The sequence below is a fragment of the Paroedura picta genome, chromosome 6, assembly GCF_049243985.1.
Source record: "Paroedura picta isolate Pp20150507F chromosome 6, Ppicta_v3.0, whole genome shotgun sequence".
In the NCBI taxonomy this organism is placed as follows: Eukaryota; Metazoa; Chordata; class Lepidosauria; order Squamata; family Gekkonidae; genus Paroedura; species Paroedura picta.
In genome coordinates, this window is record NC_135374.1 from 105271620 (window position 1) to 105284512 (window position 12893).

The window sequence follows — 12893 nt, forward strand, 5'->3', positions numbered from 1 at the left end:
CATTCAAATTACCTGCTTCTTCTGGTAAAGCAATTTTGAGCTGGCCCATAAGCCATGAGGAAGAATTTAGTTCCTTTTTCCTGTCCCTTTTACCATAATCACCTGAAGTACCCTTTGTATGTTGGTTACAGTAGTTTCCAGGGCATTCTAGACTCGGTAAATAAATTATCTAAACAAATAATCTTGCATACCTTCGGGGTCGGGATAGAAACATCTTAGCCTAAGCCTTTTTTTATTTCATTGACTTTTAATTCACTGTATATTAGTACTTTCCCCACATGCTCATAATTATTCCTTCTAATGACAGCAAATTTTATGCTTAAGCAAAGGGAATTCACCCAGAACGAGGTACGTACTAATTGAGGATGTACTTCATACATCTTATAAAGGGGACTCATGCAGAAGATTTTAAATTAATATAAGAAATCTTTCAGTCTTCAAGGACCTGACCTGGATCTCAGAAGCTAAGCATAGTCGGCCGTGGCTAGCACTTGAAAGGGCAATCTCTGAAGAATGCCAGGGTCATGGCGCAGAGGTAAGCAATGGAAAATCACCTCTGAACACCTGTTGCCTGGCATCCAGACAATCTGAAGATCTCCTGCCTACATTATGCATAAACCATATGATAAATAAATAAAATGAATGAGTAGTTCTCGCGGAGGGACAAGGCTTAGTTTGGTGTAGGGGTTAGGAGTGCGGATTTCTAACCTGGCAAACCCACTCCCCCGCAAGCAGCCAGCTGGATGACGTTGGCCTCACCACAGCACTGATAAAGCTGTTCTGACTGAGCAGTGATATCAAGGCTCTCTCAACCTCACCTACCTCACAGGGTGTCTGTATGGAGAGAGCAAAAGGAAGCTGATTGTAAGCTGCTTTGAGAGACCTTGTAATCGAGAAAAGTGGCATATAAGAACCAACTATTCTTCTCACTTCCGAGGTTGTTTTTTTTCCCTTGAATGCACTGTAAAAAATGTTTCAAGGAAAGCAGCTTGAGGATGACCACAGACAGTTGAAAGAATATCCATAACACATTGGAGCATTCCAGGATGGGTAGATGCAAGTCTCCAGAACAGACGCCTTTTCTCTGGAGAAGCAGCATAGGCATTTTCTAAATGAATACATGACTCTTATGACACTACAACAGTAAGCATTTTCTGGTTGCATATATGTTGCAATCAGCAAGTAATTTGTTGAAGTCCACCTCAAAGGGCTGTTGTTAATCTGTTTAAGCAGTTGAACTGTGCCTGTGTGCTCACTAGTGGCTTCAAGTGGTCATTGGTGAAGTTGCGGGGAATTCTGAGCCATGTGTGGTTCAGTGTGTGCTTCTGCTAGCAAGGAGAAGCAGCATCCTTCATTAAGCTCAGCTCTCTCCATCTGCTGATGTGTGGCATGTAGTCTGCTTGCACCCCAGCCACAAAGGAATGCAATGTGCTGCTTTTGTAAGTACTCGTTCAGCTTTTGTACTCTGCCTCCGTAAGAAGATTGAAGCAGATAAATAAAATATATGTTTTGTAAATAATCTTTTACAATAAAGATTACTCTCTTATAAACCTCAAAGTGCTGTGAGTGCTGTGCTTCATCCACTGCATACTTTCAAAACACTCTATTACTCTGCAGCTCTTTTTCTCTGGAGGGACTCAGGACCAAGCCAAGTCCAAAAGTCCCAACTGTATGGCTATGGTTCTGTGCACACTTATCTGGGAGGGATTCCCTTTTGATAAGGTGGGGTTTACTTCCAGGTCAACCTATGCTGGTTTGAGCTCAAATATAAAGATAACATAACAAGGTTCTATCATCAATCCCTGGTGCAACAGGATGAGGCACATATCTGTTATAGACACAATTTACATTTGTTGGTGTGTACTTAACACCAGCTTCGGCGCACCTGAATGGGAAATAAGGAAATGCAAAAGCTTCCTTCACATATTACATTTGTAAGGATCCTATATAAGATTTTGTTTTAACTGTACATCTAAACATGTAAAATTTGATTGTAATGATCAGGAATCTCAAAACTTGTTCAAGAACAGAGATTGGCTATTGGTCCTGCTTAAGGATGGGCACAAGCTGGGACAACCCAGTTCAGATTTGGGTTCGGGATGTGTCCTGAGACCAAAATTGAACCTACCTGTTTTGCCAGACTGAACAGGTTTGGGAATGTCAGGACATAGTGGAGCAGCCTCCTGGGGACTTAGAGACTCCACCATCATAACATCTTCAGATATTCCTCTGCACTATATTTGGCAAAGTTTAGACTTTGGCTGGTCTGAGTTATAGACCCTTAAACAAGGTGGCCCCAGAAAAGTATTTTGGGGGGAGATCACAGGCCTGGGTGCTGGAGTGTATAGAATGGAACCTGTAAAAGCTAGAGGCATCAAATTAATCACAGACATCTCCAGGATCTCTCTCTCTATACCCAAGCCAGCTTGGTGTAGTACTTATGAGTGGCAGCTTCTAATCAGGTGAGCTGGGTTTGATTCTACACTCCTCCACATAGAACCAGTTGGGTGACCTTGGGCTCATCACAACCCTGATAGAGTTGTTCTGACCGAGCAGTAATATCAGGGCTCTCTCAGGCTCACCTACTTCACAGGGTGTCTATTGTGGGGAGAAGGAAGGGAATTATAAGCCACTTTGAAACTCCTGACAGAGAAAAACGGCATATAAAAAATAACAATTCTTCTTCTTACTAGTTGCATGTGGATTGGACATGGGATACCCTAGTTAAGCACCATCACAGTCAGCAGCAAAGCTCTTTGATGAGTACACCCACTCCATTCAAAACCACAATACCAACAAACACACCCATCCTACAACACAAGTCCCACTGTTATCATTCTGTTATTGGCAGGTAGCAGTGCCTGTCAACCTTTGGTGGGTTGCTATTTGTGTTTCCAGGGGTGGAAAAAACACCCCCATCATTGTTTGTTTTTTTGCTCCAGAGTTTCAGTGTGGGTTTCATTTCCTGAACAGCCCAGAGATGTGCTCCAAAGCTCAGAGATTTCTTTGGAGCTTATGCACATAGTGAATGTCATCCCCCCAAATCCCAGTCTGGCCAGAATTTGGCATGCATTTTGGCACATCAAGTGATTTGTGTCCATCCCAGGTTCTGCTAAGGGAGCACAGTAATCAAAATACGTTTGTACCCACAAAATAAGCGAAATAGTCATAAATATAGTAGATAAATATAGTAGAAGCATAGATCAGATCCTGTTATTCAGCAAGACTCTTGCTATGCATTTTATACCAATGAGCTACGATACGTTTTTCTAATCAGTCAAATTACAGCCCAGACATGTAGAATACTTAGGCATCTGTCTGTTGAGCTAATCCAGAGTTCTCCAATTTGGATCTGGGAGTATTTTCACAACATTTCAAGCTTTTTCTTGACTTCTGAAAATAAATAACCAGTGCACACTTGCCAAGCTATCACAGCTGTAAACACAATTTAATGGTCCCTTAGACTTTTAGCAAGCAAGTATTCATCATTCTATGTTTCGTGATTATAACTAAAGAAGGTTCCCCCAAAAAAGTTACCATGAGAAGAACAGGAAATGTAAAAACTATTTCTGAACTATAAGGAAGTAGCGAGGGATTCCACAGAATTAAACTTCAGATGTACCTGTGAAATTATGAAAGCCGGCAGCAACAAATCCAGTTAAAATCAATATATCACTGGCAGAACAAATTTTATTGCCAGTGTTATACCTGCATTTAAGGCTGGGAATACAAACTCCCTAAGTCTATAAATCTTTTTTTTTTTAGTTTAAGGCTCTAAAATAAATATTCAAGGAAAGGTTAATTAACAGCATGCAAGCAGATGGCATGCTAGAGTTGATTCACAAAATGTGTTGGTTCTTTTTAAATTGCAAAATAACTCATTGGACAATCCTGGACTGTAGAAAGCTTCCATTTTATAGATATGAGCTCAGGCTGGAATCCAAAGAACATCTGTAGGCATAGATGAGTCCGAGGCGCAAAGGGTTGTGGTTTTTTTGTGTAGGTTTTCTGGTGGAATGCTAGAAAAGACCTCCCACATCAAATGTTCTACTGCCACTTCCCCTGTTGTACCTGTGCCCACAAATTCAATTCTGACTTGTTTTCATGTAAAGAACAAGCCTTAGTCATTACTATTTTCCTTATTCACTCAGTCATATTTCATTATTATTCAGAGCTGAGCAAGCCAGGACAGGGAGAAGAACATTTGGCTTTGTTGTGTGAATTTTCTGTATGGATTTTTTTTTCATAGGAAAGAACATTCAAAACTAAAATATATTACCTGGCATGGGGCATTCCATTGTACCACCTCTACATCTTTCTGCTTCATTTTCTTCCAGAAGTAACCCGGGCCTGAAACTCTAAGGGAGGTACAGATTCTTCCCCCACGACCCACACTTTTGGTTGCTAGGCATACAGCTGTGGTGGGTGGCATATTGCCGATGGCTTTGCTCACCACTTTTTAGAATGACAGCAGGGAAAATATTTTTAAAAACCAACAGCAACACCGGTTGCTTTTCTGGGGGAAACTCCAGTGATGTAGGGTAGCTCTTGGACTCTTTGAAAATGCCATAGTTTTACCATAGAAGAAGAAAAGTTGGTTCTTTTCTCTACTCAAAGGAGTCTCAAAGCGGCTTACAGTCACCTTCCCTTTCCTCTCCCCACAACAGACACCCTGTGAGGTGGGTGAGGCTGAGACAGCCCTGATATTACTGAAGAAGAACAAGAGTTGGTGCTTATATGCCACTTTTCTCTACCCAAAGGAGTCTCAAAGCAGCTTACAGTCACCTTCCCTTTCCTCTCCCCACAACAGACACCCTGTGGGGTGGGTGAGGCTGAGAGAGCCCTGATATCACTGCTCGGTCAGAACAGCTTTAGCAGCGCTGTGGCAAGCCCAAGGTTACCCAGCTGGCTGCATGTGGAGGAGTGCAGAATCGAACCTGGCTCACCAGATTAGAAGTCTGCACTCTGAACAAAATGAATAACAAAATGTTGGTACCAAAGATAGACTAGAGAAACACTGTTTGGGTAGTTGCTTTGATTTCCTGAAATGGCATTAAGGGTCAGAATTCCTAGAGAAACAAAAGTACTCTGCACAAAAAAAAAACATGCTTCTTTCAAATTTGGGTGCTGCTAAAGAGCGGCCGCGGCTCGGCGCGGCCGCCATTGACGCCGCGGGGGGCGCCCGGCAAGAAACGCGGCTCCCGATGGCGTCATCGGGCTGCGCCGGTGCGCGGCAGGCGAGGGGCGGGGTGCGCGGCCTTAAATAGGCCAGACGCACGCGCACCCGCCTTCTTCGCACCTGGCCGCTCGAGGGAACAGACACCCACCCTCCACTCCCTGTTTAAAATGTTTACGTCGCAGCCGCGGTTATGCTAGGCGGGGAGCCTGTTGGCAGGGAGCCTGCCTGCGTGCGGGACTCCCTGAGGTGGGGGTCTCATTAAAGAGACCGGCAGTACCCGGGCGCGGCCTACCCGGCTGGGAGGCCAGGGGCCCGGGGCCAAGCGGCAGGGGGACCCAATGCAGGCGGACGCCCTTTGGATCCCTTGTGGCCGTTTCCTCGGATTCCACGGTGGAAGGCGTCCCATCCTCCCGGCTGGGAGCGAGGCGTGGAGCCTGAGCGCCGCAGATTAAAGTGTTGCAGCCGGACGGCTGCTGGGGATCAGGCTCCCCTTTACCTGCATAAGGCCAACCCCCCGTTCAAGGGGGGGGTTGTTTTGTTAATAAAAGGCTGCGGCCAAGTTATTTGCCAACAATTTGGAGTCATGTCATTGCTGGAAGTGTCGCCACCTGCCAGTCAACTGGCTATAGCATACCTCCATGTTTCTCCTTGATTCTACAGATTCTTGAGCAGTGTTTCTCCCATCCAATCAGATTCTTGCAAGGGAGAAGGCAGAGCTCTTCCTGTCAATAAGCTTTGGAGGCATGCCACACAGATTTGCAGCTCTCTTAACCTCCCTCCTTTGTTCGGGTGGAGACCTTTTGTTCTTTGCAACTCCTATGGCTGGGGAAATAGACAACTGCTGTCACCTTCTTCTAGAGGTTGTAGAATGGTCCACTTGGTCCCATTGGATTGACACTGGTAGGTTCTTTAAAAGGCAAGCAGCAATTACTTCCCTGCAATGTTGGTGTCATTTTGGGATCACTATAGCCCTCCTCAATACTACTGAATAGAAATAGAAAGGGGTGGGGGGATCCTAAAAGGCAAACCAGTTCACTTTGGGAAAGGAAACAAACAAACCACAAGGAAGAATGGAAAATGTAAAATTATCAGTGAAAAGTTATTTTTTATTATTATTGTCAATCACTTATTGTAAGTTAGAAAATGCAGAGAGGTGTTTTGTTGATGATTTTAATGCCCCAGCTGACCATAGCACTCACGTTACACTACTGTGTAACTGCCATTTTAGGAAACAGTGGTGAGAACTGAGGCTATGCCAAGAAGCATCTATTTCAGGGTTTTGGGAAGTCAATGACCATCTCCGCAAGTGGTAACTGCGAGTGGGTTCCTGCTTTCAAAAGCAGGATGGTAAACCTCACGCAGGCAGCCCTCCTCATGGGAGACCTCTCCCACATTTTCCCTTTGTCCCATCGCAGCTCTTTGCCTCCTGACGAGGCTGCAAAGGAAAGCAAAATGAACTTCTCCCTCCACTCCTTGGCTTGTCAATCGCAGCAAGTCACCAATCATAGCACAGCAGTTCTCTCATGGGATGAATATTTTTTGAAAAAGGCACTTCTGCATTGTATGTGGTAATGCCACAACATAGGTGCATTTTTAATAAACACCAACATTGCCCTGTTGCTATGGAGAAATGCATGAACAATACAGCACCCCCCTTTTTTTTGGTCGAGCTGGTGCAGTTGGGGAAGGCCTTTAAGATGGAACCCCTCCCTCGAGCCTTAGGTTGTGGCCAATGACCTCATATCATCTAAGAACCCTCCCCAACAAAACATCCCTAGGCACATCTTAGACTGGAAAAGATCCATTGATAGTGACCAGTATCTGGGTAACATGGCAATCAGTGTTACTACTGATTGTATATGCTGCTAAATGTTCAAAACTTTTTAATGTTTTAGTATATTTTTCTTTTATTATATTAAATAACTTCAAAGCCCATTCCTAAGAATTTGGTTTTGGGAAGTATATAAATGATGATGATGAAATCCCTCCCATTTTATGCCAAGCTCAGCTGGGAAACCCAACCAGCCTTAGGTTACTGCTTGGTATGCTTGAGCTAAGCTCAGCCTTCCAGCGGCACAAACAAAACATGGAGTTGCTCAGGCACCAGCACCTGCAGACACATTCTGGATGGTGAGGAGGGACTTTATAACTGTGATTGTTCTGCACAGTCCTTTGCCTGTGCTGGAGCTGGACAATAGTAGAAGCGCTGGCCCCAAATCTGCTCAACAACCCTCAGTAGGACATACAGGGTTCTTCCTTCTCCATTTGTTCTTTTAAGCATCCTTTCACATGAGGTTTAAGACCTAAGGTGGCCTGATATACTTTACAACAGGGCATGGATTGCAACCTAGATCCCCAAACTCTCTAGCCCAGTCTTTTTCAACCTTTTGACTATGGAGGAACCCCTGAAATAATTTTTTAGACTTTGAGCAGTCCTGGAAGTGACATCACAACCTGCATTAACAGGCAGGCTTGAGGAGGACTGAGGGAGGGGAGAAACAGGAGGTGATTTAAGGTGGGAGTAGGTATGCAGGCTCTGCTCCCTCTCAGATGCAGAAACTTTGAGAGAATTTGTTCATGCTCTGGAGGAGGGAAGGGGAGTAATGTAAGCAGATGGTTCTCTAACTTCTGGCCAAGCCCATTAAGGCAGGAGGGGACAGGCCCCAGACCCCCTTTGGAGCTCCCATGGATCACAGACTCCTGGTTTGGCATTTCAGCTCTAACTACTATACCACACTGTCTCTCTTTTTTAGAGATAAGAGTAAGCAATGCATTCCACTGAATTTAGAGGAGGAACAGACTGCGCAGTAAATGCTCTGGCCCTCTGCCACTGCTCTGCCCAAGTAGATGTGCACCGAATATGATAGTGATGTTTGTTCTGGACTTAGATTTGGTTTCAGGCTGAAGGGGGGGGAATCACAAATTATTTTAAAAAATGGTTCCAATTATCATTCTGGCTCACATTCTGCTTTACAGGGCCAATAAAAACACATTACCAATGGAAGGCTGGCAATCAACAACTTTTTTTTTTCTCCACTAGAAAATACATTTCCTGCCAGTTGTATATTTGGCTAGTTGTTTCCAATCAATATGCGGATCTCAGATCCCATCCCTGTCACTTCTTTACTGTCCCAAGGGGTCCTGGGCTGGCAATTTTTCAGCATCTCATACGACTCCTTTCTACTAAAATCCTCCTAGCAGTAAACATTCCACCTACCCTCTTTGTTATCACTTGGTCTTCCTCAACCCACTACCATGCCCCAGTTTTCCTGCCTCTGTTTCTCCAGTGTGATGTAGTGGTTAAACAATGGTGACCTCTAATCTGGAGAATGTGGTTTGATTCCCCACTCCTCTGCATGCAGCCAGCTGGGTGACCCTGGGCTAATCATAGTTCTTTTAGAGCTCTCTCAGCCTCACAGCATGTCTGTTGTGGAGAGAGGAAGGGAAAGGTCCTTGGGGATTGCTTGGGGACTTCTTCAAGTTGTTAAATGTGGGGTATAAATAACCAGTTCTTTTTCCACCCACCATGCCTAATGCCTTCCTATGGTAAATATTTTCCTCCTGCAGAGCTGGATGATTGCAAGAGGTTTCTCTCCATTTCAACTATTCAGGTGCTTTTTGGTATCCACATGACATTATTCTCTATTCCTGAACAAATCAGGACAAGTTCTTTTTTTCTTTTTTTGCTAAAAACACCACTAAAAACGGGAAAAGAAAGAAGAAATCCTGTTCTTCACTAGCATGACATTGACAATTTATGCACTGGGAATTTCACTGCCCCATCTCTTGAGCCTGTGAGTAAGGAGATTTGTTCTAGTGCCTGATGACCCAAGAGAGAAACAGAAGAATCGAAGGGTAGAGGCCAGTGGGATCAAGCAGTGGTACTGAACAGACAGCTAAACTCCCGACTGCCAGAATTCTATTGTACCACAAACCCAAAGCAAGAACTGAAAAGGGCATACAGATCAATCCAGTGAAAGCCCCCTCCCCCCTTTTCAAGTTTAATCAGTGGTTACCCACTGTGATTTAATACATCCCTAGAGATTCATGGGCAGTAATTGGGAAGGGTGGAGCTTGGGGAGGGGAGGGTCTCAATGGGGTTGTTATACCATACAGCCCATCCTCCAGGGGATCTCAGTTCTGCAGTCTGCAGGTCTGTTGTAATTCCTGGAGAATCCCAGGCCCCCATCTTAAAGGCGATTACTCTATGTTAAATGTTAGATAGAGCACAGAGGTATGAAGCATATATTTTAAAGGAATTTAGTGTTTATTGTGTAGAAGGGATTTCTGTAAAACGGTTTGTCCCTTTCACCAATGGGAAACAGTGAAGCTGAGAACACCAACATTTAATAGTTCATGGCTCCATTTTCATATACAATCCCATCATTGGTGGGCACCTTGTAAGCAAATAAATCAGCAAAGGACTTTGAAATATATTCCTTGGAATTCGGAACATCACAAAGCAAGACAGTTTTCCATCTGCTTTCATTGGGAGCCATGAAGTCATAATGTAGGCCATTGAGGGAGCCTCAGAAGTATGTAGTGATTAGAGTTTAAGATCAGAGTGATGCAGGTTGAAGTCTTCACATGGCCTTAAAGCTTTCTGGCGTGAAGATCAATTAGAGAATGAGAGGACCGTGTTTCTTTCTTGGAGCATGTTAAAGGGGTAGTAGGTGGTAATTGTCACAGTCTTATTAGAACCTGAATACTGGATTTTAAAGTCAACATTAAGAATATTAAAAATATTTTATCCTATGGATAAAAGATTAGTACCCATCAGTATGAATGACGCTTTGTTCTGTGCAGCTTGACCTTTGCTTTCTTCCCCAGCTCTTAGCGTAGGGCTGATAATTAATGTATTTGTATATGTGCCACTGCTTTTTTTTCGCTCTACAGTTTTATGGCTACATGAAAAAGGACTGAGACACTGTGAGAAATCAATAAACCCATCATAGAAATACTATTCTCCTGGCTTTTTCAGAGCAATGCTAATTAAAAAGAAGAAGCCAAGGGTGGCCAATGTCCATATTCTCAGGGACAATTTATTCTATTTATTCTCTAGGCATGAGTCCAAGTGCTGGAAGAGCATATTCTCTCTCTCTCTCTCTTTCTCCCCCTCTCCCTCTCTTTCTCTCTCTCTCTCTCACACACACACACACAGACTCTCTCTCTCTCTCACTCTCACTTACTCATGAGCTAGCTCCACAATAAATATGGGCATCATCTAGCCCTCAGGAATTCACAAAGGAAATGAATGTGCTGACATAATCAGAGGCACTATATAAAGTGCTTAATATCTGTTTCTTAGAACTTCGGAAGTTTTAGGAACACTATAAATTAAGTTTGGCAAATGTTTTATCACAGCTTAATTGAAATCCGGTGGGGAATCTCAAGAACCAGAGGAAATTACTGATGAGACCAGATGTGGTTGCTTGCCAATCTCTGCAAACCAGAACACTCTACCAATATATTTTGTGGTTATGAGACAGGGACAAATAGAGAAAACCATTTTACTATGAAGTTTCATAATCAAATTTAGTTCTTATCAATAGCAAATATATTCCTAGCAGTGACAATATATGATTGTTGATGCTAAACACATTGAACTCAAGAATATAAGTCTCATTGGATCAGACCAAAGGTCCATCTAGTCCAGTATCCTGCCATTGGGTTTTGGGTTGCCCGGCCCATTAGCGCTGTTGGTGGAGGGTAGGAAGGGTACATTCTGGGAGTGACATGACATGCCAGTGTCACCTAGAAGTGATGTTCGCATAGGGGAGATGTTCTGGCTTTAGGTCACACTCTAATTTTGCTTCAAAGGTCACAGGTTTGCCCCAAATCAGTGTCAATCCTAGATGACACCAATACACTAATGGCACTTCCAGATGATGTCAGCACATCACATTAAAATGCAGCATTCTTCTGGCTTATGGCAAGCTCGGAGGGGGAGGTGTCTGGAAAGTAGGGGAATTATGTCTTAACTAGTGGACCTGGCAACCCTAATTGGGTTGAATACAGCCAGCTGTTCCCTGGAGTTAGTGTTTTGAACCTCCAGGTGAAGAGCCCCCCCCCCATATTGGGAATCATTGGACCGAAATGGACAAAAATGACAAGGGATGGAGTAGCCGTAACAAGAAATCAGACAAGGTGAGATTGGGAGAAAAGGCTGGAAGGCTCCACCTTATTGTGTGGGAGAAACAATTGTGTCAGTGGAACTCCAGGCTCAGTGAAAAATCAACCTGGTAAATATTGTTAGTCTTAGCAAAGTTGTTTGTTTCTGTTTTTTTTTAATTGCTTCCCACAAATCTCTTGGGCTTTCTTGATCTGAAATTCATCAGATTTATTTTGAGGTTTAAAAAAATAGGTGACAACTTCCATCAGTGTTATCATTACAGTTGTAATTACTAAACAACTTGTTTAGTCATGTATAAAGATCTCCCCTGTAAGATTATGGTGAAATAATTGGTGTGGCACATTTCATACAAATGTTTCTCATTTAGAGATGAGTTTCATGTAGGAAATCTTGTAATAGAACTTCTGGAAAAGCAGTTCAAAGTCATAGAATCATAGAGTTGGAAGGGGCATTCAGGGTTATCTAGTTCAACCCCCTGCACAATATACCCAGAGTGACCCCAATTTCATGCCCAACTGACCCCTCCACCAACAATCTCCAGAATCATGCCTGGTCTGGAGGAAATTCAACTACTATCCCAGAGTTGTGATCAGAAATTCCCTGGGTATATAAGGAAGGAGTATGTAAGGAAGGTTTCCCTGCTTCTTCCTGCTTCCACACAAGGGAGCATTTGGCTCGGTGTACCTCACCTGTTCTGTATTTGTGTTCCTGCACAGGAGCCAGGGCAGCAAAGTTCCCAGTGCAGAAACAGTAATTAAACAGCCATTTCCTAGGCCAGGGGAACTGATCTCCATAGTCTGGAGATCAGTGTTCATTGCAGAACGTGGAGGCCCACCTCAATGTTGGCAACTTTCTGCACTGAGGCACCCCTCTTTGGCCTCATGATGTGCCCATTTAGAATTCACATGGGAGACTCTACCAAAAGTACCTATTGAACAAAACAGTAATGTAAGAAGCGAAGGAAGAGAACAATCATTGTTAAAACATATTGCTCTGCTCAGAGTCAGATCCTGGAGATTATTATTCCTCAGGATGCAAACATTGTCCTGAGGCCTCCTGAAATCAGGGAAGCAAGGACAATACAAGGTTATTTTTCAGTGCTGTTGTTATGTTTTAAGCTCCTCGGTCTTTATCACATTTCTTTTCATTGCAGAGAAAGGAGGGGTTACAGGATTAGCTATGTCAGTGCTGCAATGCCCTCTGCAAGGCATGGTGGTTTCCAAGGCATGGTGGAAATTGGCCACACTGGACCTTTTCAATTCTGTGGTTTCTGTATTAAGCAGGCAATATGTGTACAGATGGGAGGAATCAAAGCCAAGGAGATCAAATCAATACAATGACTGAGTGAATAGTATATATAAAAATATTAATGCTGTCTTGCGGTCAGATGAACCCATATAATTTCCAGTATGCTTGTCAAGGAAACTCAGACAAAGTAAAGCAAAGAAAGAGAAGAAAAAGCGTAAATGAATCAATTTAGATTCTCTTACCCCACATTTGTCAAGTTGAATCTATGGAGTCTCAGCTTGAGTGAGCAAACTAGAAACAGATACTCCCACCTAAGTACTTCTTGTCATATCA